The 23,373-nt window shown below is 41.7% G+C and overlaps 1 pseudogene; it reads right to left on the bottom strand.

Moving 5' to 3' along the window:
• Nucleotides 1-826: 826 nt before the first annotated feature.
• LOC113890915 lies at nt 827-14,911 on the bottom strand (annotated as a pseudogene).
• Nucleotides 14,912-23,373: the final 8,462 nt, after the last annotated feature.

Raw genomic sequence — 23,373 nt, 5'->3', positions numbered from 1 at the left:
ACAGGCTGCAATCATGATTACATGGAGAAATATCAACAGCCTTGGATATGCAAATGATACCACCCTAATGGCAGAAAGCAAAGAGGAACTAAAGAGCCTCTTGATGAAGGTGAGAGAAGAGAGTGAAAAAGCTGGCTTAAAACTCAACATTCAAAAAACAAAGATCATAGCATCTGGTCTCATGACTTCATGGCAAGTAGATGGGAAAAAAGTAGAAGCAGTGACAGATTTAATTTTCATGGGCTCCAAAATCACTGTAGATGGTGACTGCAGCCATGAAATTAAAAGACGCTTGCTTCTTGAAAGCTGTGACAAACCTAGACAGTGTATTAAAAAGGGGAGACATCACTTTGCCAGTAAAGGTCCATGTAGTCAAAGCTATGGTTTTCCCAGTAGTCCTGTAAGAATGTGAGAGTTGGACCATAAAGAAGGCTGAGTGCCAAAGAATTTATGCTTTTGAATTGAGCTGGAAGAGACTCTTAAGAGTCCCTTGGATTGCAAGGATATCAAAGCAGTCAATCCTAAGGGAAATCAACCCTGGATATTTATTAGAAGGACTGATGCTGAAGCTGAAGCTCCAATACTTTGGCCACCTGATGTGAAGAGCCAACTCATTAGAAAAGACCCTGATGCTGGGAAAGACTGAAGGCAAAAGAAGAAGAGGGCAGCAGAGGATGAGATGGTTAGATGGCATCACTGACTCAAAGGACATGAATTTGAGCAAACTCTGGAAGATAGTGAAGGACAGGGAAGCCTGGCCTGGTCCATGAGGTCGCAAAAAGTCAAGCACGACTTAGCAGCTAACAGTAACAACAGCTCAAACAAATATGTACATACAAATGTTTATTGCAGCACTGTTCACAATAGTCAAAAGGTAGAAACAACCCTTAAAGTCTAGCAACAGAGAAACGGATAAGGAGACTATTATACAGCCATACAACGGAATATTATTTAGCCACAGAAAGGTACAAAGTACTGATAAAACATGGATTAACCTTGAAAACATTACAGTAGGTAAAAGAGGGCAAACAAAGATCACTTACCTAAAATAATATTTACATGATTCCATAAATAATATTCCATTCTTAGAATAAGCAAATCCATAGGGACAGAAAGTAAATTTGTAGTTACTAGAAGCTGAGGTGGGAGTGGTGAGTGGAAAGGTGAAAGACTGGTAGTGGATGTGGAATTTCCTTTTGGAGTGATAAAAATGTTCTAGAATTAGATGGTGGTGGTGGTTGCATAACCTTGTGAATATATTTTTTAAACACTGAATTGTATATTATAAATAAGATGGTAAATTTTATAGTGTGTGAATTATTAAGTTGATACAGAAGTAATTGTGGTTTCGGACCATCAATTTTAAATCATTTTAACTAGGCTCAAATACATCTTTATTAATCAAAATAGAAACCATACAATCAACACATTTTTGCCAATGAGAAATAATTTTGTTTCTTCCCGTAGTATAAAAATCCGTGCTTCAGGATTTGATAGACTCTTGGAAAGCATTTTCTGCTTCCTGCTGATTGTGGAAGCATTCTGCCTTCAAGAAGTTGTATTGCTTGAAGAAGTAGTAGGTGGTTGGCAAGAGGTCAGGTGAATATGGCAGATGAGGCATAACTTTGTAGCCCAATTCATTCAACTTTTAAAGTGTTGGTTGTGTGGCATGCAGTTGGATGTTGTGGAGAAGAGTTGGGTCCTTTCTGTTGACCAATGCCAGCTGTAGTTACTGTAGTTTTCAGTACGTATCATCAGTTTGCTGAGGATACTTCTCAGATACAATAGTTTTGCTGGGATTCAGAAAGCTGTAGTGGATCAGGCAGGCAGCAGACCGCCAAACAGTGATCATAACCTTTTTTTGGTGCAAATTTGGCTTTGGGAAGTGTTTTGAAGCTTCTTCTCGGTTCAGCCACTGAGCTAGTTGTCACCGATTGTCATATAAAATCCACTTTTCTACGTATGACACAATCTGACTGAGAAACGGTTCATTGTTGTTGTGTAGAATAACACTTCAAAACAATGATTTTTTTTTTAATTGCAGTCAGGTCATGAGGAACCCCCTTATCGAGCCTTTTCACTTTTCCAGTTTGCTTCAAATGCTGAATGACTATACAATGGTAGACATTGAGTTCTTTGGCAACTTCTCGTGTAGGATCAGCTCCAATGATTGCTCTCAGTTGGTAGTTGTCAACTTCCGATGGCCGGCCACTATGCTCCTCATCTTCAAGGTTCTAGTCTCCTTTGCAAAACTTCTTGAACCGCCACTGCACTGTCCATTCATTAGCAGTTCCTGAGCCAAATGCATTATTGACGTTGCAAGTTGTCTCGACTGCTGTACGACCCTTTTTGAACTTGAATAAAAAAAAAATCACTCGAATTTGCTTTTTGTTTAACATCAGTTCATAGTTTAAAATGAGTGTAAAATAAACAGCAAGTAATAAGTCATTAGCAAAAAAAAAAAAGAAATGTACAAGAAAATGATGTATAACAAAATCACATTTATTTAAGAATCTATCCTAGTGTCAAATGGCAAAGTTCAACAATGTAAAACTGCAATTATTTTTGCACCTAATATATCTTATATATCTGAATTTTTGAAATTAAAAATGGATTATTAAATATAATCATCTGCAATTTTTTTCTTCTCCTCACAAATTCTTTTTGAGTTTTAGAAATACAAGATAAAAAAGAATGAAATTTAAAACCGGTTATCTATTTAACTCACATTTATAAGCAGTCTGATTCATAGGAGAATATAATTTCAATAGCAGTTCATCTTTAATAGGGAAGAAAAAAATTTTAGGATAATAAAACAAGGTTCAAAAAAAGGAGAGAAACAGCTTATATCTCTTTAAGGAGAAAAATCAGATAATTTGGAGTCTGAATATGAAAGGAACACTTGAGACCAGAGATAGATATTTAATTAATAGGAATTTCTAGAACATGAAGGGATGCTTCTAAAACTAGTCAAGCTTTCAGTTATGAGATGAACTTGTTCTGGGGATCTCACAGCATGGGGACTATAATTAGTAATATTGTAACATATACCTGAAATTTGCTGAGAGCAGATCTTAAGTACTCTCATTGTAAAGGAAAAAAAAGAAGGAAAAGGAAAAAAGAGATGAATGTAATTATGTGAGGTGATGGTTGTGTTAATTAACTTGATTGTGATAATCATAGTAATCATTCACAGTGTATACTAAATTATCATGCTGTACACTCTAACTGTATACACTTTATTTTTCAATTTTACCTCCATAAAGCTGGAAAAAATGGAGTAAAACAAGTCATTCATGAACAATTTTGCTGAATCTTTAAAATCCACGTTGGAACAAATTTTCATTTCAAAAGGAAGCTTAAAAATAAAAGCAGTCAGATCATTTTCCTAAGGTGCTTCTGAAAGAATATAGATATCCTGTTTCCACGGACACAGAGTGAGTGAGTGAGTGAGTGAGTAAAGTCACTCAGTCGTGTCTGACTCTTTGCGACCCCATGGACTATAGCCTATCAGACTCCTCCGTCCATGGGCTTCTCCAGGCAAGGATACTAGAGTGGGTTGCCATGTCCTTCTCCAGGGGATCTTCCCAACCCTGGAAATCGAACCCAGGTCTCCTACATTACAGGCAGATTCTTTACCATTTGAGCCACCAGGGAAGGCCTGAGAGTTAATCCTAAAGACATCTGTGTTACAAAGGGCAGTCATAAGTTACGTTAAAATGATTAACAAGGGCATTTGGTCTAAAGCAAACCTGTTAACAACAGAGCCTTGATGTAAATTTTATTCTAATAGAACAGGGAAGAATGTTCATGTTAGTGGTCTACTCTGAGCAGCCATCGTGGTCAAGTTATAAAGCAGAACATAAAGGAATTACATTTGGTGAAAGCAAACTTTGATCCTACCTTTCCTTCAAAAGGGTAGCTTCAACAATTTCACAACTTTAAGGGAGAAAGCCTAGAAAGAAGAGTCATATGCTAATCTCTGCAGATGGCATTAATAAAAACACTAGCAGCAGATAGTGGTGATAGCTTCTGGTGAACATGGTCTCTGAAGAAGATCTAGCTTCAGGACCAAACACCAGCCTTAATCACTCAAGAGCTTTTGTGTAGCAGAGTTTTATTAAAGTGACAGAGGACAGAAAAAGCTTCTGACATAGAAATCAGAGGGGGATGGAGAGTGCCCCACTTGCTAGTATTAGCAAGGGAGCTGTATACTTTTAATTGGTTATTCACTTCAGTCACTCAGTCGTGTCGGACTCTTTGTGACCCCACGATTCGCAGCACGCCAGGCCTCCCTGTCCATCACCAACTCCTGGAGTTCACTCAGACTCACGTCCATTGAGTCGGTGATGCCATTCAGCCATCTCATCCTCTGTTGTCCCCTTCTCTTCCTGCCTCCAATCCCTCCCAGCATCAGGGTCTTTTCCAATGAGTCAACTCTTCACATGAGGTGGCCAAAGTATTGGAGTTTCAGCTTCAGGATCAGTTCTTCCAATGAACACCCAGGACTGATGTCCTTTAGGATAGACTGGTTGGAAGTGGTCAAACAGGAGATGGCAAGAGTGAACATTGACATTCCAGGAATCAGCAATCTAAGATAGACTGGAATGGGTGAATTTAACTCAGATGACCATTATATCTACTACTGTGGGCAGAAATCCCTTAGAAGAAATGGACTAGCCATCATAGTCAACAGAAGAGTCCAAAATGCAGTACTTGGATGCAATCTCAATAATGACAGAATGATCTCTGTTTGTTTCCAAGGCAAACCATTCAATATCACAGTAATCCAAGTCTATGCCCCAACCAGTAACGCTGAAGAAGCTGAAGTTGAATGGTTCTATGAAGACCTATAAGACTTTTTAGAACTAACACCCCAAAAAGATGTCCTTTTCATTATAGGGGACTGGAATGCAAAAGTAGGAAGTCAAGAAACACCTGGAGTAACAGGCAAATTTGGCCTTGGAATACGGAATGAAGCAGGGCAAAGACTAATAGAGTTTTCCCAAGAGAACGCACTGGTCATAGCAAACACCCTCTTCCAACAATACAAGAGAAGACTCTACACATGGACATCACCAGATGGTCAACACCAAAATCAGATTGATTATATTCTTTGCAGCCAAAGATGGAGAAGCTCTATACAGTCAGCAATAACAAGACCAGGAGCTGACTGTGGCTCAGATCATGAATTCCTTATTGCCAAATTCTGACTTAAATTGAAAAAAGTGGGGGAAAACCACTAGACCATTCAGGTATGACCTAAATCAAATCCCTTATGATTATACAGTGGAAGTGAGAAATAGATTTAAGGGACTAGATCTGATAGACAGAGTGCCTGATGAACTATCAGGTTCATGACATTGTACAGGAGACAGGGATCAAGACCATCCCCATGGAAAAGAAATGCAAAAAACCAAAATGGCTGTCTGAGGAGCCCTTACAAATAGCTGTGAAAAGAAGAGAAGCCAAAAGCAAAGGAGAAAAGAAAAGATATACCCATTTGAATGCAGAGTTCCAAAGAATATCAAGGAGACATAAGAAAGCCTTCCTCAGTGATCAATGCAAAGAAATAGAGGAAAACAATAGAATGGGAAAGACTAGAGATCTCTTCAAGAAAATTAGAGATACCAAGGGAACATTTCATGCAAAGATGGGCTCGATAAAGGACAGGAATGGTATGGACCTAACAGAAGCAGAGGAGGCAAGAGGTGGCAAGAATACACAGAAGAACTGTGCAAAAAAGATCTTTACGACCCAGATAATCATGATGGTGTGATCACTGACCTAGAGCCAGACATTCTGGAATGTGAAGTCAAGTAGGCCTCAGGAAGCATCATGACGAACAAAGCTAATGGAGGTGATGGAATTCCAGTTGAGCTATTTCAAATCCTAAAAGATGATGCTGTGAAAATGCTGTACTTAACATGCCAGCAAATTTGGAAAACTCAGCAGTGGCCACAGGACTGGAAAAGGTCAGTTTTCATTCCAATCCCTAAGAAAGACAATGCCAAAGAAAGCTCAAACTACCGCACAATTGCACTCATCTCACATGTTAGTAAAGTGATGCTCAAAATTCTCCAAGCCAGGCTTCAGCAAGACGTGAACCGTGAACTTCCAGATGTTCAAGCTCGTTTTAGAAAAGGCAGAAGAACCAGAGATCAAATTGCCAACATCCACTGGATCATGGAAAAAGCAAGAGAGTTCCAGAAAAACATCTATTTCTGCTTTATTGACTATGCCAAAGCCTTTGACTGTGTGGATCACAATAAACTGGAAAATTCTGAAAGAGATGGGAATACCAGACCACCTGACCTGCCTCTTGAGAAACCTATATGCAGGTCAGGAAGCTGCAATTAGAACTGGACATGGAGCAATAGACTGGTTCCAAATAGGAAAAAGAGTACGTCAAGGCTGTATACCGTCACCCTGCTTATTTAACTTCTATGCAGAGTACATCATGAGAAACGCTGGGCTGGAAGAAGCACAACCTGGAATTAAGATTGCTGGGAGAAATATCAATAACCTCAGATATGCAGATGAGACCACCCTTATGGCAGAAAGTGAAGAGGAACTAAAAAGCCTCTTGATGAAATTGAAAAAGGAGAGTGAAAAAGTTGGCTTAAAGCTCAACATTCAGAAAATGAAGATCATGACATCTGGTCCTAGCACTTTATGGGAAATAGATGGGGAAACAGTGGAAACAGTGTCAGACTTTATTTTTTGGGGTTCCAAAATCACTGCAGATGGTGATTGCAGCCATGAAATTAAAAGACGCTTACTCCTTGGAAGAAAAGTTATGACCAACCTAGATAGCATATTGAAAAGCAGAGATGTTACTTTGCCAACAAAGGTTCGTCTAGTCAAGCTATGGTTTTTCCTGTGGTCATGTGTGGATGTGAGAGTTGGACTGTGAAGAAAGCTGAGCAATTGAAAAGCAGAGACATTACTTTGCCAACAAAGGTTCATCTAATCAAGGCTATGGTTTTTCCTGTGGTCATGTGTGGATGTGAGAGTTGGACTGTGAAGAAAGCTGAGCACCGAAGAATTGATGCTTTTGAACTGTGGTGTTGGAGAAGACTCTTGAGAGTCCCTTGGACTGCAAGGAGATTCAACCAGTCCATCCTAAAGGAGATCATCCCTGGGTGTTCTTTGGAAGGACTGATGCTAAAGCTGAAACTCCAGTACTTTGGCCACCTGATGCAAAGAGTTGACTCATTGGAAGACTCTGATGCTGGGAGGGATTGGGGGCAGGAGGAGAAGGGGACGACAGAGGATGAGACTGCTGGATGGTATCACTGACTCGATGGACGTGAGTTTGAGTGAACTCCGGGAGTTGGTGATGGACAGGGAGGCCTGGCGTGCTGCAATTCATGGGGTCACAAAGAGTCGGACAGGACTGAGCGACTGAACTGAACTGAAGCATCATAAGTCATTAGAGATGATTTACAGTGTACAGAGGATGTGTGTAGGTTATATGCAGACACTCCACCATTTTACATAAGGGACTTAAGCATGCTCGAATTTGGTGTCTGTGGAAGTCGTAGAAACAATCCCTAGGAGATACTGAGGGACAGCAGTAGACCCTTATCATGATCTACCTCATGATCTACCTCTCAGCAATAAAAAGGGATGAATTGTAAATATATGCAACAATCTGGGGGGTGCTGATTGTGAAGAAGCCCGTCCCCCAAAGTTACGACTGTTTGTTTCCATTTTCATAACATTCCAGAAATGACAAAATGATGAAATCCAAAGAGAGTAGCGACTGTCACAAGTCAAGGAGGGGGTAGGAGTGAGAAGGGACCTGGATGTGGCTGTATAAAATGGTAACAGGAGGTGTCCTGTGGTGATAAAATTGTTCTGTACCTTGACTGTATCACTTTAATACCCTGGGTGTTACATTGTATGATAGTTTTTTATAAGATTTTACTATTAGGAAAAATGGAGGTAATTACACACAGGATCTCTCTTTTTTGTTTCTTACAACTGGGTGTTAATTACAGTATCTCAAAATTAAAAGTTTAATTTTCTAAATCTCATTTTAATTGGAGAGAAAGTCTCTGTGTCAGAATTCATGATTTCAGTCCCATGGATTAAAGTAATCCTAGGAAAATTCTGTAGTCTGTTAAGTGTATCATTCTATATTCCTTAAACTGAATTATTATGTGGATTCTCTCTACAAGTAAGCAGGGTTGATTCAAAGTCTTTTTCAGTTAGTGAGTCATTCCATGATTTTTCTTGCCTAATATCTTGTGTTCAGTATATCCCATACAACAAGTAGTGTTAGTCATGCAGTCGTATCTGACTCTTTGCAATCCAACAGACTGTAGGATCACCAGGCTTCTCTGTCCATGGGGTTCTCCAGACCAGAACACTGGGGTGGATTGCCATGCCCTTCTCCAGAGGATCTCCTCAACCCAGGGATTGAATCCAGGTCTCCTGCATTGCAGACAAATTCTTTACCGTTTGAGCTACAGGGAAGACCAGTTGCAGCAAATACCAAAGTTCTTTGATGCAACAGGCCTGTCATCTTCCAAAACTACACAGTTCCTTTTCAGTCCAGAAGGTCCAGCTGGAGATGGGCTGTGCAACTGTGCCCAGGCCTGGAAGGATTCAGAAGGTTCTGCCCGTGCCAGTAACCGCTTGGATGAGAGCTGGGCAAGGATTCTTAGGAAAGCCCTGAGGCTTTCCAACAATGCTGAACCTTGATTAGCCTAAGAAATTCCTTAATTTTCTGTCATCATATCATTATAAAGTTATTTCATCATGAAAAATTTCTCATTAAAAAGTATACAAGATCCTGTATTTTTTAAAATCAGTTCTTTTTCCCCCTGTAGAAATACAGAAACTTGTCAATACTTCCTTTGACATACCTGGAAAAGTTATAAGTTTCTTCTTTTTCTAGAATTTTAAATACTAACTGCAACTATTACAGTTACTCCATGTCATAAGTATATTTTAACTTGCCAAAATGAACCCAGGGGTTTTACAGCCCTATTGGGTACTGTTTAAAATTTAACCTTTCTGCCACTCCACTAAGGGTGGCTTTCTGTGAACACATTTTTATCATATAATTCTATAAAATTTTGTTCAAAAATCTTAGAAGTTTGCAGAATTAAGAAATGTGTCAGATCAGATCAGTCACTCAGTCGTGTCTGACTCTTTGCGACCCCATGAATCGCAGCACGCCAGGCCTCCCTGTCCATCACCAACTCCCGGAGTTCACTCAGACTCACGTCCATCGAGTCAGTGATGCCATCCAGCCATCTCATCCTCTGTTGTCCTCTTCTCCTCCTGCCCCCAATCCCTCCCAGCATCAGAGTCTTTTCCAATGAGTCAACTCTTCGCATGAGGTGGCCAAAGTACTGGAGTTTCAGCTTTAGCATCATTCCTTCCAAAGAAATCCCAGGGCTGATCTCCTTCAGAATGGACTGGTTGGATCTCCTTGCAGTCCAAGGGACTCTCAAGAGTCTTCTCCAACACCACAGTTCAAAAGCATCAATTCTTCGGCGCTCAGCCTCCTTCACAGTCCAACTCACACATCCATACATGACCACAGGAAAAACCATAGCCTTGACTAGATGAACCTTTGTTGGCAAAGTAATGTCTCTGCTTTTGAACATGCTATCTAGGTTGGTCATAACTTTCCTTCCAAGGAGTAAGCGTCTTTTAATTTCATGACTGCAGTCACCATCTGCAGTGATTTTGGAGCCCAGAAAAATAAAGTCTGACACTGTTTCCACTGTTTCCACATCTATTTCCCATGAAGTGGTGGGACCAGATGCCATGATCTTCGTTTTCTGAATGTTGAGCTTTAAGCCAACTTTTTCACTCTCCACTTTCACTTTCATCAAGAGGCTTTTGAGTTCCTCTTCACTTTCTGCCATAAGGGTGGTGTCATCTGCATATCTGAGGTTATTGATATTTCTCCCGGTAATCTTGATTCCAGTTTGTGTTTCTTCCAGTCCAGTGTTTCTCATGATGTACTCTGCATATAAGTTAAATAAACGGGGTGACAATATACAGCCTTGACAAGTCAGTACGGTACAAATACCACAGTCATCCACTGGAATCAGTGTTTGTAGGCTCCAGAATGAGAAGCACGTGAATGAAATGTCTCATTATGATGCAGTTGTTCTGTATTTTCTAGTTTGGAAAATAAGGCATTTAGAGGGAGTGTATAAGGCATTTGTTGGAAGACTCAAGAGCAGGTTGCTAACCCCAGCCTCCCACTCTACCCCTCCCCCAAGCTCCTCCCCCTTGGCAACACCAGTCTGTTTTCTGTCTCTATGTATTCCTGTGCTTGTTATAGATTTACAGCAGCCAAGATATGGACACAAACTAAGTGTCCTTCAGTGGATGAAATGGATAAAGAAGAGGTGATACACGCTCACAGACACATAAATTAAAAAAAGATGAAATCCTGCTGTTTGTGACATGACTGGGCCTGGAAGGTATTATGCTAAGTGATGCAAGTCAGAAGGAGAAGACAAATACCATTTAATTTCACTGATATTTGGAATCTAAAAACAAAACACAAATGAACAGATACAGAGAACAGCTTGGTGGTTGCCAAAGAGGAAAGGGGGTAGGAAGAGGTGAAGATGGGTGTAAAGGGCGAAGTGTATGTTGGACAGAAACTAAACTTTTGGTGGTGTATACCCGTTATTATATACATAAATTGAACTGTGTTGTACACACGAAATATTTTAAACCAATGTTGCCTCCATTAAAAAATGAGGAACAATTAAGCCTGTTTGCAACAACTACTGAAGCCCACTTGCTCTAGAGCCTGGGCTCCACAGCAAGAGAAGCCATGGCAACGAGAAGCCTGCACGCTGCACCTAGAGAGTAACCTTCACTTCCCACAACCAGGAAAAGCCTGTGCAAAAGCAACAAAGACGCAGCGTAGCCAAAATTAATAAATAAAAACCACAGGAAGGAGTAGCCCTTGCTCGCAGTCATGTCAGTACCTTCTTTGTGCTAAACATTTAGTTGCTATGAATGGGGTTGTCCAGTAAAATATTGGACACCCAGTTAAATTTGAGTTTCAGGTAACCAACAGTTTTTTTTTTTTTTTAATGTATTTCTCATACAATGTTTGGGACCAATTGTTACACAATCCCTGGAGGAGGGCATGTCACCCCATTCCAGTATTCTTGCCTGGGGAATCCCCATGGACAGAGAAGCCTGGCGGGTAACAGTCCATGGGGTCACAAAGAGTTGGACACGACTGAGCAACTAAACACAGCACACAGCACATACTACACAATTACCACATTCAACTGTGTCCTAGAGACTAAAATAATTTATTGCCTATTTAAAATTCAGATTGAACTGTCTTCTGCATTATTTGCTTATCTGGCAATCTTAGTCATGAACCCTGATGGAGGTTAGGTAAAGAATGCCAATTTCATGATTAACAAAACACAATGAAGCTCAGAGAGACAACGTCCCCAAAGTTGGTTCACTGAAAAAAATAATAGCAAGAGATGTGACCTGAGCCCAGATTAGATTCATAACTTCCCCCTCTGTCTTGGCAGCCCTGGGCAATGACTTGAAAGTGAGAGGGAAGTGACAGAGCATAAAAGCTGCAGACTGGGGCTGCAACCAGCTGCCGCTTCTTGTAAGAACGAGGCCCCCCCCGTGGAGGCACCCTCCTGCTGCTGCCCCACTGCCGCCAGCATAGGCACAAGCACACGTCTCCTCTTCATGGAACGTCCTGTCCCAGGCTCCACTCTTTGTTTGGGTCTTTGAACTTGCTGAGCCTTGCATGATATGGCGCTTGTCTTCCAGACATGTCACTGTGACTGTGTCCTCGCCAAGGTCTTACATACAGCCCCTCCTTCTACTGAGTCTCAACCCCTAGCACACCACTTCCATGCAAGTTACCTGACAAAGGTGGGAAAAGGAAGGAAAGTTATAGACTCTAAGACTGGCCTCTAGGTGGCTGCTTGGCTGCTAAGCCATATCCAGCATGGCTTGCTAGTATGAACGCTAACATAAACAGTAGCTCCATTCTTTAATACTCCGTAGTATTAATACTAAATCAAACAGCAAATGCCTTGTGCCTGGCTGGGTCTTTTACATACATCATGTTTATAATCTCTCAACTTTCAACTCTCCCAGGCAAAAGATACTATATATTATCCCCATTGCACAGGCTCAGGGAAGTGAGTAACTTGCCGAAAGTCATTCATCAGAGCCGAAATTTCTGTCTAGCTTGATTTGCCCCCCAAATCCCATGGCACAAAGCTCTGTCTGCTGTCCCTGACTGTCAGGAAACTAAACCCAGAGTCAGGCAGTGGGGTAGGCAGTTTCTGCTTGAAGCTAAGCAGAACAGAGAGCTTTAACAGAGAACACTGAAGGTTAGGATTTAAATGAGTAGCTTGCTGCCTAAGCTTGTGCCCTTGCTTCAAAAGAGGTTACCTGAAGAGAGACAGCCCCTACCTTCCTCATTGCCTCCTTTCCTTTCTTTCTTTCCTAGTTGATCAGATGTGCCCTGTTCTGAAAGGTATATCTGCCCCCCAGTTTTCCAAGTGCCCACTCCCTGGGCTGGGCTCTGTGTCTCTTCTGGGATCTTATTATTTGGGTTTTTACTCCATGATCAAAGCAATTACCATGTGTTTTTGAGCAAGTTCTGCACCTATTGTAACACTCTGGCAATTAAAACACAAGTTTTTAAACTTGGTTTCTTCTATCATCCCAAGGACTCCATGAAGACCTACCTAACTCCACACCCAGTCAGGAAATAAATTGCAAGCATTGTATTAAGAGTGCTGAAACAGTGTCATGAGAGTCACCCTCTTATCTGAGAAGTTTGAAACTTTAAATCATCAGAGAGCCATGGAGAGAGTCCTGTTTAAGATAATTACTGATAGGAGCATAAAACTTCCTCAGATTTGTAACAGTGTATTTTGAGGAAGGGCTGAGGGATAACTTTTCCAGTCTGTGGACATTTGTTGTTGTTTTTCATTTAAAAAGTTTCAGGGAACCCATGTTAGAGAATGCTGGTCTAGACCTTTTCTGGACACTCAGAGTGTGGTCGAAAAACCAGTAGCACTGGTACCCCTCTGGGAGCTGTTAACTGGGAGCTGGGAGACTCTGAGTCAGAATGTACATTTTCACAAGATCCCCAGGTGGTTTGCAGGCAGTAGTCTAGACTGATAGATCATAAGTGCACCCCATCACAAGGGCGTGGGGTTTATTTCCTGATGGAGGGTGGGGAGTTGCAGTGATGGGAGGAGCCTAAGTGATCCTCAGGTGGGAGAGTCCACCCTGGGAGAAGTCCCTGGGCAGGCAAGGCTCACCGTGATCTTTCCCTTAAGCAGATGGTTATATAATTTTAAAATATAGAAATATATTTCATATATATGTCATTTATATTTGTCATTTAGGTGACATTACAGTTGGGAGAACACTGTCAATCTGACTTCTTAAAACCAGACTGTTGTCCAGTAAAACAGCAAGACTCTCCCTGAACTATATCAACCCCAGACTTGATACACTTTCAGAAACTAGATCTCTGTCCAAGTTATAGAACTGATATTTAAAAAAACATCTGAATGAGCTTGTGAATGAAAAAGAGTGTAGAATGGTAGAGAACAGGGGCCCTTTGGTTGAAAATCACTGGCCTCTCCTGTGAATAAGGGATGATATTTCCTGGTGGATTGTAGTGACGCTCATGGTATGTTTTCTGAAACGTTAGAATTAGGGTTAGAATCAGCATTCATTTTCATACCAACGTAAACACAGCAGCAGCCTCACTGATATCTCCTTACTCAAGCAGTGAGAATCCTGACTCCTGGCCATCTACATCTGGCTATTGAAAGCAGCAGAGCTTGACTCCAGAAACTGAAGTTTTGGGCTGTACTTACTTGTTGCCTCCTCATTACAGGAGGAGGAGTGTTAAAAGGGAACGACCTTAGAAAAACAAGGAGACCCAATTATAAAAGGCAGGTTGGAAATTCCCATGATCCTCACCACTCATGGGACCCAAGGCCAACCCAGGCCAACAATGACACCAGAGTGTCTTCACATTGTCCTGCCTGTTACAGGATCCAACCCAGGCCCACTTCTCTTAAAACAAGCCCTTATAGGGGCTTCCCTGGTGGCTTGGTGGTAAAGAATCTGCCTGCTAATGCAGGAGACGTGGCTTTGATCCCTGGTTCTAGAAGAGCCCATGTGTCACAGAGCAGCTAAGCCCAGGCGCCACAACTACTGAGCTGTGATCTAGAGGCCAGGAATCGCAACTACTGAAGACTGCATGCCCTAGAGCCCATGCTCTGCAACAAGAGAAGCCACTGCAACGAGAAGCCCGCACGCCACAGCTAGAGTAGCTCCCGCACACCGCAACTAGAGAAAAGCCTGTGCAGCAACAAAGACCCAGCACAGCCAAAATAAGTACAATTATTACAAAAAAAAAAAACAAGCTTCTGTAGCTCAAAAGCCGGCTTGTCATTTCCCTACTCCTGATTTGGTGATTTGGCTGGGCTTTTCAGGCCAGCCCTTCTCCAGGTCAGCGTTTTGGTAACGGAGCTGAGAGGTCATCTCTTTCTAGTGCCTTATTCCTCAGCTGTCCTGAACTTTGGAGGAAAGGATAACATCACCATCCTAAAACTGTTGCTCCTGTAACTGGCTTTGCTGAAGAGCCATGACTAGAGAAATTTCGATGTAAGGGAAAAACTTTAAACTATATGCAAATTATAACTGTGCTCACATCACAGGTCTTAAAAAAAATACACAGTTAAGCCCTTCTGTGGACACAGCCTCTTTCCCTGTCCTGGTGTTCACTCACCTCTTCAGAAAGAGAGAAGATACTTCGGTATCTCACGGTACAAATTGCACCCCATCCTTCATCAGTAAAACCTCTAACACAGCTAAATTTTGAGTCCCCATCTCGGCCACAACAGCATATTTTTTTTTAACATTACAATGTTATTTATTTAGTACAGATCTGTTGAGTGTTTACTCTGAGCAAACAGTGGTGAAAGAAAAAAACAGTAAGCTCTGGGTTGCTGGAACTTTTTTCTCATGTGATGAGGATGATAAGAGAGCTTTGGAAACACTATATACTTTCCCTAGAAAATATCATTTCAATAACTTAAGGAAGGGAGGAATATATTAATATAAGCAAGAATAAGAAAAGCCAATCTGACTCCTAATTGGAATGATGTTGGGCAGTGCATTTCTCCTCTTCAGACTTTACTTGCCTTATCTGCTGAATGCAGTGGTTAAACTAGGTATTTCCCAAGAACAAAACTCTAATAAATCCCAACGGCATCTTGGAGACATGATTGACCATAGGATGAGTCTTCAAATCTTAATATAGAATGATGGGAGGTACTCTAGCAGATTGGTCCCATGTTCTCTGCAAGCGTGAAATGGGGGGGGCACTTCTTCCATCTTCCAGCAGGTTCCTAATGGACCTCTTCCCCACCCCACATATGCACCTTTCAGGGAAAGCTGTGAGAAAGAGCAGAGTCTAAACCCATATGAAGGATGAGAGCCATTGCTCTGAATGCAGCCTCACTAGAAGACGCCCCTTTGCTCAAGGGAGAGAGCTCTCCACCGTGTCAGTTCCTCTTTGTTCATTTCTCTGCTTCCAGAATTTGCTCAGAAATCTATTAATATTCTCATATTAAAAAACCAGGCCCATTTTAGTCTCTTTCAAACAATAGAGAGTATAATCCTAGTGCGTCCCCTTTAGCCGTACAAAGTCCAAACAGAAGCACTGATTGTCAGTTTGTCTTCACTTTGGACCAGATCTAGTTCTGGGACACAAGTCTCTACAAGCAGAGGATGAGCAGTTTAAAGAATGCTTTCCCCTCAGTTCGGAGTGCTCCCAGAGGGGCTGGGTTGAGAGCCCCAGGGTTCTTTTCCCTGCATAACAGAACCTCTGTGGAGTTTATGAAGGCCATTTACTGTGGCCATTTTTTCCTCCAGGGAAGAAAATAATCCAAAGCAAAATTGCCACGTACATTGAGAGCAGTCAATTGTGCCTTCGAGCCTGTTTCCTGCCCACTATTGAGAACTATTGCTTTCCCCACATCAGACCCTCTGGCATAGGTGGTGAGACCACGTGGCTTCAGCCTCTGAAATAGTCCACCTAATGCCAAACGTAGGCTTAACTTTCTTAGCATTTTGACAGAATTACTTACTGAGACTATATTTCCTACAATGACTCAATCTCGAATGAAAGCAAAACATACATTGCTGTCCAATTTTGGGAAAGTTTCCAGCATGTAACATATCACTTACGGAGAATCGTCAAATACCTGACTATAAAAGAAAGTAATTTTAAAGGGACTTCAAGAAGTAATCTAAAAACCTGACACATCTCCTCCTGGTAATGACATGGCAAAAATACCTGAAAACAGCCTGGTTACTAATTACTAGGTTGCAGATTTAAAGAAACAGATTCAGTGAGGAGTGGTTCTGATTCTCCTGCAGGGGCCGGCAGTGGTGGAGCGGCACCTACTGGCATGTGTGAGTACTGCATGCCAGCTGGCTCCACACCCCGCCCCAACCTTTGAGGCCTTCCCTCAGGTTCAGTCTCTTGGGGGGACATTGCTCCTTTCTCCTGGCTCCTGGTGTGCACAAGGGAACATTTCATGCAAAGATGAGCACAATAAAGGACAGAAACAGTACGGATCTAACAGAAGCAGAAGATATTAAGAAGAGGTGGCAAGAATACACACAACTATGCAAAAAAGATCTTCATGACCCAGATAACCACGATGGTGTGATCATTCACCTAGAGCCACACTTCCTGGAGTGCAAATGGGCCTTAGGGAGCATCACTACAAACAAAGCTAGTGGAAGTGATGAAGTTCCAGTTGAGCTGTTTCAAATCCTAAAAGACGATGCTGTGAAAGTGCTGCACTCAATATACCAGCAAATGTGGAAAACTCAGCAGTGGCCACAGGACTGGAAAAGGACAGTTTTCATTCCAGTCCCAAAGGCAATGCCAAAGAATGTTCAAACTACTGCACAATTGCCCTCATCTCACACGCTAGCAATGTAATGCTTAAAATTCTCCAAGCTAGCCTTCAACAGTATGTGACCAAAGAACTTCCATATGTTCAAGCTGGATTTAGAAAAGGCAGAGGAACCAGAGATCAAATTGTCAACATCTGTTGGATTATTGAAAAAGCAAGAAAGTTCTAGAAAAACATCTATTTCTGCTTTATTGACTATGCCAAAGCCTTTGACTATGTGGATCACCACAAACTGGAAAATTTTTAAAGAGATGGGAATACCAGACCACCTTACCTACCTCTTGAGAAATCTGTATGCAGGTCAAGAAGCAACAGTTAGAATTGGACATGGAACAACAGACTGATTCCAAATAGGGAAAGGAGTACATCAAGGCTGTATATAGTCACCCTGCTTATTTAACTTATATGCAGAATACATCATGAGAAATGCTGGGCTGGATGAAGCACAAGCTGGAATCAAGATCGCTGGGAGAAATATCGATAACCTCAGATATGCAGATGACACCACCTTTATGGCAGAAAGTGAAGAACTAAAGAGCCTCTTGATGAAAGTGAAAGAGGAGAGTGAAAAAGTTGGCTTAAAGCTCAACATTCAGAAAGCTAAGATCATGGCATTTGGTCCCATCACTTTATGGCAAATAGATGGGGAAACAGTGAAAACAGTGACAGACTTTATTTTTTTGAACTCCAAAGTCACTGCAGATGGTGACTGCAGCCGTTAAATTAAAAGACGCTTACCCCTTGGAAGAAAAGCTATAAACAGCCTGGACAGCATATTCAAAAGCAGAGACATTACTTTGCCAACAAAGGTCCATCTAGTCAAGGCTATGGTTTTTCCAGTAATCGTGTATGGATGTGAGAGTTGGACTAAAAAGAAAGCTGAGCACCAAAGAATTGATGCTTTTGAACTGTGGTGTTGGAGAAGACTCTTGAGAGTCCCTTAGACTGCAAGGAGATCAAAACAGTCCATCCTAAAGGAGATCAGTTCTGGATGTTCATTGGAAGGACTGATGTTGAAGCTGAAACTCCAATATTTTGGCCACCTGATGCGAAGAGCTGACTCATTTGAAAAGACCCTGATGTGGGAAAGACTGAAGGCGGGAGGAGAAGGGGATGACAGAGGATGAGATTGTTGGATGGCATCACTGACTCAATGGACATAAGTTTGATTAAACTCCGAGAGTTGGTGATGGACAGGGAGGCCTGGCGTGCTGCAGTCCATGCGGTTGCAAAGAGTCGGACACGACTGAGTGACTGAACTGAACTGAACTACTCTTAATGTTCCCCTTACAGTTTAAAGTTAGTTACTCAGTTGTGTCCAACTCTTTTGTGACCCCATGGACTGTAGCCCACCAGGCACCTCTGTCCATGGAATTCTCCAGGAAAGAATATTGGAGTAGGTTGCCATTGGCTTTTCCAGGGGATCTTCCTGACCCAGGGATGGAACCCAGGTCTGCAGCTTGTCAGATGGATTCTTTACCACTGAGCTATCTGGGAAGCCCACATAGATTAAAGATTCAAAAGTGAAAAGCAAAACTTTAGGACATGTAGAGTGAAATATAGGAAAGTATCTTTATGACTTTGGGTAGAAAAATGCTTTTATAAACAAGACATAAAGAAAAAATAAAAAATATTAACACATGGATTATGCCAAAATTAAAACTTCTGGGCATCAGAGAAAACCTTTAAAAATGTGAAAAGACAAACCATGGATTGAAAGAGGATATTCACAACACCCATATTTATAGAGAATTGGTAAACAGCATGGACACAAATCAACTGGCAAGGGGCTAAGAAACCAGTCACAAAATAAGCAGAGGATTTGAACAGGCAAGTTAGTAAGGAGAAAACCCATTTTAAACGAGGCTCAGCCTCACTAATATTCAGAAGGATGCAAATTAAGACAATGAGACACAATATCAGACCTATAATATCCCAGGTGGTGCTAATGGTAAAGAACCTACCTGTCAACACAGGAGACTTTAGAGACTCAGGTTCCATCCTTGGGTCGGGAAGATCCCCTGGAGAAGGAAACGGCAATCCACTCCAGTAATCTTGCCTGGAGAATCCCTTAGACAGAGGAGACAGTCCATAGAGTCGCAGAGAGTCAGACATGACATGAGTGAAGTGACTTCTCACACACAGTATTGGCAAAAATTAAAACAGCTGATAAAACTGATCCTTGTTAGAATGTGGAGCTAAACTAACTCTGATGCAAGATGGGTTGAAGCATAAAATCTTTCTGGAAAGCCATTGGCTAAATCTAACAAGATAGAAGAGACTCCTTGTTTCCTACCCTCCGTTATACCAAAAATCTCCCACGTATGATAGGTATATTGTTCAAAACAATGTCAAAGGAAGAACAAATTGAAGAAGAGTTAGACAAGCCTGGGGAGTATGACAAACCTCTGGGGCGGGAAGGACAGAAATGAAATGGCTCAGAGGTATAAGTGAGGATTCAAAGTTATCTATTAAATATGCTTTAGCTTTTTACAAAAATTATTCAGCAAACATGATTGAGTGTTGGCAAAACTGAGGATGGTAAATACAGAGCATGTTAAGTATTACCTTTAAAAGGAAAAAGAAAATGCCTTATTATCTGACAAATCTGATTTCAGACTGTGGCTAGAAACACCAGCTCTGTCACTGCCCAGTTCTCTCCTCGGGGGGATTACTTCGCCGCTTGACACACTTTGTCCTGGTACTTGTCTGATCATCCCGTATCGCCTTTGTGGTTCTGATTCTGGAGCCTGTCTTTTCCTGTGAGCTCTCATCCAACACTCCTTATGAGTGTTGTGGTTATTGACCATGAGTTCAGATTTCTTGGAGTCTTCTCAGTGGGACTTCTTGGAGGCCTGAACTTTAGTGTTATTCTCAGAGCCTGAAGGCTCTGCCAAGCCAGAACCACTTTACATTCTTGCCCTGAGGGGTTTTCTTTCTCCGTGGTGCACTGAGAGTGCTTTTTAGGGACTGAATACCTACTGTGAGGCCATTTTGTGGTTATAAATTCTGCCCCCCCCACCCCTCCCCCATTCCCCACTGACAAGGTTTGAGACAATCCATCTTCTTGCTGCTCTGTGAAGAAACTGATGATTTCTCCTTTATGTTTACAGCAAGGAGGTAGCCCCATAGCACCCCAGCATCAGTGGTGGCTGAGTGGTGAAAGAATCTGCCTGCCAATGCAGGAGATGCAGGAGATGTGGGTTCAATCCCTGGGCTGGAAGATTCCCTGAAGGTAGATATGGCAACCCACTCCAGTATTCTTGCCCGGGAAATCCCGTGGACAGAGGAGCCTGGCCGGCCACAGTCCGTGGGGTTGCAGAGTCAGACATGACTGAGTGACTGACACAGCTTGTGTGGACACTGGGCTTGGGGCGCTTTTAGAAACCTGTGAGAATGAAAACTCATGCTTAGCTGGGTGAAGTTAATCCTCAAAGTGAAAACTAGTTTTAGTTCTTTGCATACTTTTCTGATTTTTATTTTTAGTTTTTTGACTCTGAGAATTCTTTTATTTCTTGCTAACTCTTCAGTGCATTTTAGTTTCTTTGCCCATATTTAATTCAGCACTGGGGAAAAAAATATCGGTGGAGTATTTCTTAAAGATCCATGATTATTACAAGCTCATCCATGATACTACTGGGAATTGATTTTCATGCTCCTTTAAAAAGATTACAAGAAGTCATATCAAGAAAATTAGAGATACCAAGGGAACATTTCTTGTAAAGATGGTCACAATAAAGGACAGAAATGGTATGGACCTAACAGAAGCAGAAGATACTAAGAAGAGGTGGCAAGAATACACAGAAGAACTGTACAAAAAAGATCTTCATGACCCAGATAACCACAATGGTGTGATCACTCACCTAGAGCCAGACATCCTGGAATGCGAAGTCAAGTGGGCCTTAGGAAGCATCACTATGAACAAAGCAAGTAGAGGTGATAGAATTCCAGTTGAGCTCTTTCAAATCCTAAAAAATGATGCTGTGAAAGTGCTGCACTCAGTATGCCAGCAAGTTTGGAAAACTCAGCAGTGGCCACAGGACTGGAAAAGATAAGTTTTCATTCCAATCCCAAAGCAGGACAATGCCAAAGAATGTTCAAACTACTGCACAAATGCTCTCATCTCACACACAAACAAAATAATGCTGAAAATTCTTCAGGCCAGGGTTCAACAGTACGTGAGCTGTGAACTTCCAGATGTTCAAGCTGGATTTAGAAAGGGCGGAGAAACCAGAGATCAAATTGCCAACATCCGTTGAATCATAGCAAAAGCAAGAAAATTCCAGAAAAGTGTCTACTTCTGCTTTATTGATTACTCCAAAGTCTTTGACTGTGTAGATCACAACAAACTGGAAAATTCCTCAAAAGATGGGAATACCAGACCACCTGACCTGCCTCCTGAGAAACCTGTATGCAGATCAAGAAGCAACAGTTAGAACCGGACATGAAACAATGGCTGGTGCCAAATTGGGAAAGGAGTACATCAAGGCTGTATATTGTCACCCTGCTTATTTAACTTCTATGCAGAGTACATCATGGTAAATGCCAGACTGGATGAAGCACAAGCTGGAATCAAGATTGCCTGGAGAAATATCAATAACCTCAGATACTCAGATGATACCACCCTTATAGCAGAAATTGAAAAGGAACTAAAGAGCCTCTTGATGAAAGTGAAAGAGAAGAGTGAAAAAGCTGGCTTAAAACTCAACATTCAAAAAGGGAAGATCATGGCATCTGGTCCCATCTCTTCATGGCAAATAGAAGGAGAAGCAATGGAAATAGGGAGAGACTATTTTCTTGGGCTCCAGAATCACTGTAGATGGTGACTGCAGCCATGAAATTAAAAGGCACTTGCTCCTTGGGAAAAAAAGCTGTGACCAACCTAGACAGCATGTTAAAAAGCAGAGACATTACTTTGCCAACAAAGGTCCATCTAGTCAAAGCTATGGTTTTTCTAGTAGTCACGTATGGATGTGAGAGTTGGACTGTGAAGAAAGCTGAGCACCGAAGAATTGATGCTTTTGAACTGTGGTGTTGGAGAAGACTCTTGAGAGTCCCTTGGACTGCAAGGAGATCAAAACAGTCCATCCTAAAGGAAATCAGTCCTGAATATTCATTGGAAGGACTGATGCTGAAGCTGAAACTGCAATAATTTGGCCACCTGATGCGAAGAACTGACTCACTGGAAAAGACCCTGATGCTGGGAAAGATTGAAGGTGGGAGGAGAAGGGGATGACAGAGGATGAGATGGTTGGACAGCATCACCGACACAATGGACAGGAGTTTGAGCAAGCTCCAGGAGTTGATGATGGACAGGGAAGCCTGGCGTGCTGTAGTCCCTGGGGTCGCAAAGTGTTGGACACGACTGAGTGACTGAACTGAACTGATTGATATGTGAGATTTGCTTTAACATAATTTCATCCAAAAAATAACAACACAGGTTAGCAAAATGTTGAGCTTGGGTGTTAGGTACAAAGAGGGTCATGATACAATTCTTTCTACTTTTGTGTTTGAAAATTTCTTTACCTTTTTTTTTTTTTTTACCTTTTGTTTTTTGAAGTACTGTTGATTTACAATATTATGTTAAATTTCAAGTGTAGAGAATAATAATTTGTGATTTGTTTGTTTTTTGCAGATTATATTCCAAAGGTTATTACAAGATATTGGGTATAGTTCCCTGTGCTATAGAGTACGTCCTTGTTGCTTCTCTCTTGTGTGTATAGTAGTTTTATATGTTAATCCCATACTCCTAATTTAGCCCTCTTCTCATCCCTCTCCCCTTTGGTAACCACAAGTTTGTTTTCCTTGTCTGTGAGTCGGTTTCTGTTTTGTATACAGATTCATTTTGTATACAGATTTATTAGTATCTGAAAACTTCTTTAATAAAACTTTTGAATGAGACAGAGAGAAAAAAGGAGAATCCAGATGCTTGATCACAAAACATCCCCATTTCCTTTTCCCTCACGAGTTGTTTAACTTTCATAACTTTTTTTGCCTCCAGTCACAATGCCAAACCCCTTCTGTTCTTGTCTCAGAGCGAGTTGGGTTTATTGCCCAGATATCAATACTGAGGGAACAGTCTTTGCAGAGAGAAGGGCTTTACTGCAGGGCAGCCAAGTAAGGAGGCAGGAGGCAAAGCTTAGATCTCTCTCCCCATCAGTGATTCTCTCACCCATTTCTGAATTAGGTGAGGAGTTTGTTATGAGGATGTGCTGGCAGGCAGGTTTTGGAAAGTGGCCCTTTGCGGTCAGGTGTGGGAATGGGGTTTCAGCACCAGATCTTCCTGGACAGCGGACCTTACGCTTCCGAAAGGGTTCCAGTGCTCTGGTTCAGGGGCACATCCGGTACTTTGGTTCAGTGAGGGGAGAGA

Source organism: Bos indicus x Bos taurus, chromosome 4, assembly GCF_003369695.1.
Source record: "Bos indicus x Bos taurus breed Angus x Brahman F1 hybrid chromosome 4, Bos_hybrid_MaternalHap_v2.0, whole genome shotgun sequence".
Lineage (NCBI taxonomy): Eukaryota > Metazoa > Chordata > Mammalia > Artiodactyla > Bovidae > Bos > Bos indicus x Bos taurus.
Note: the sequence above shows the minus strand (reverse complement) of the source record. Positions and strands in the feature narration are given on the sequence as shown.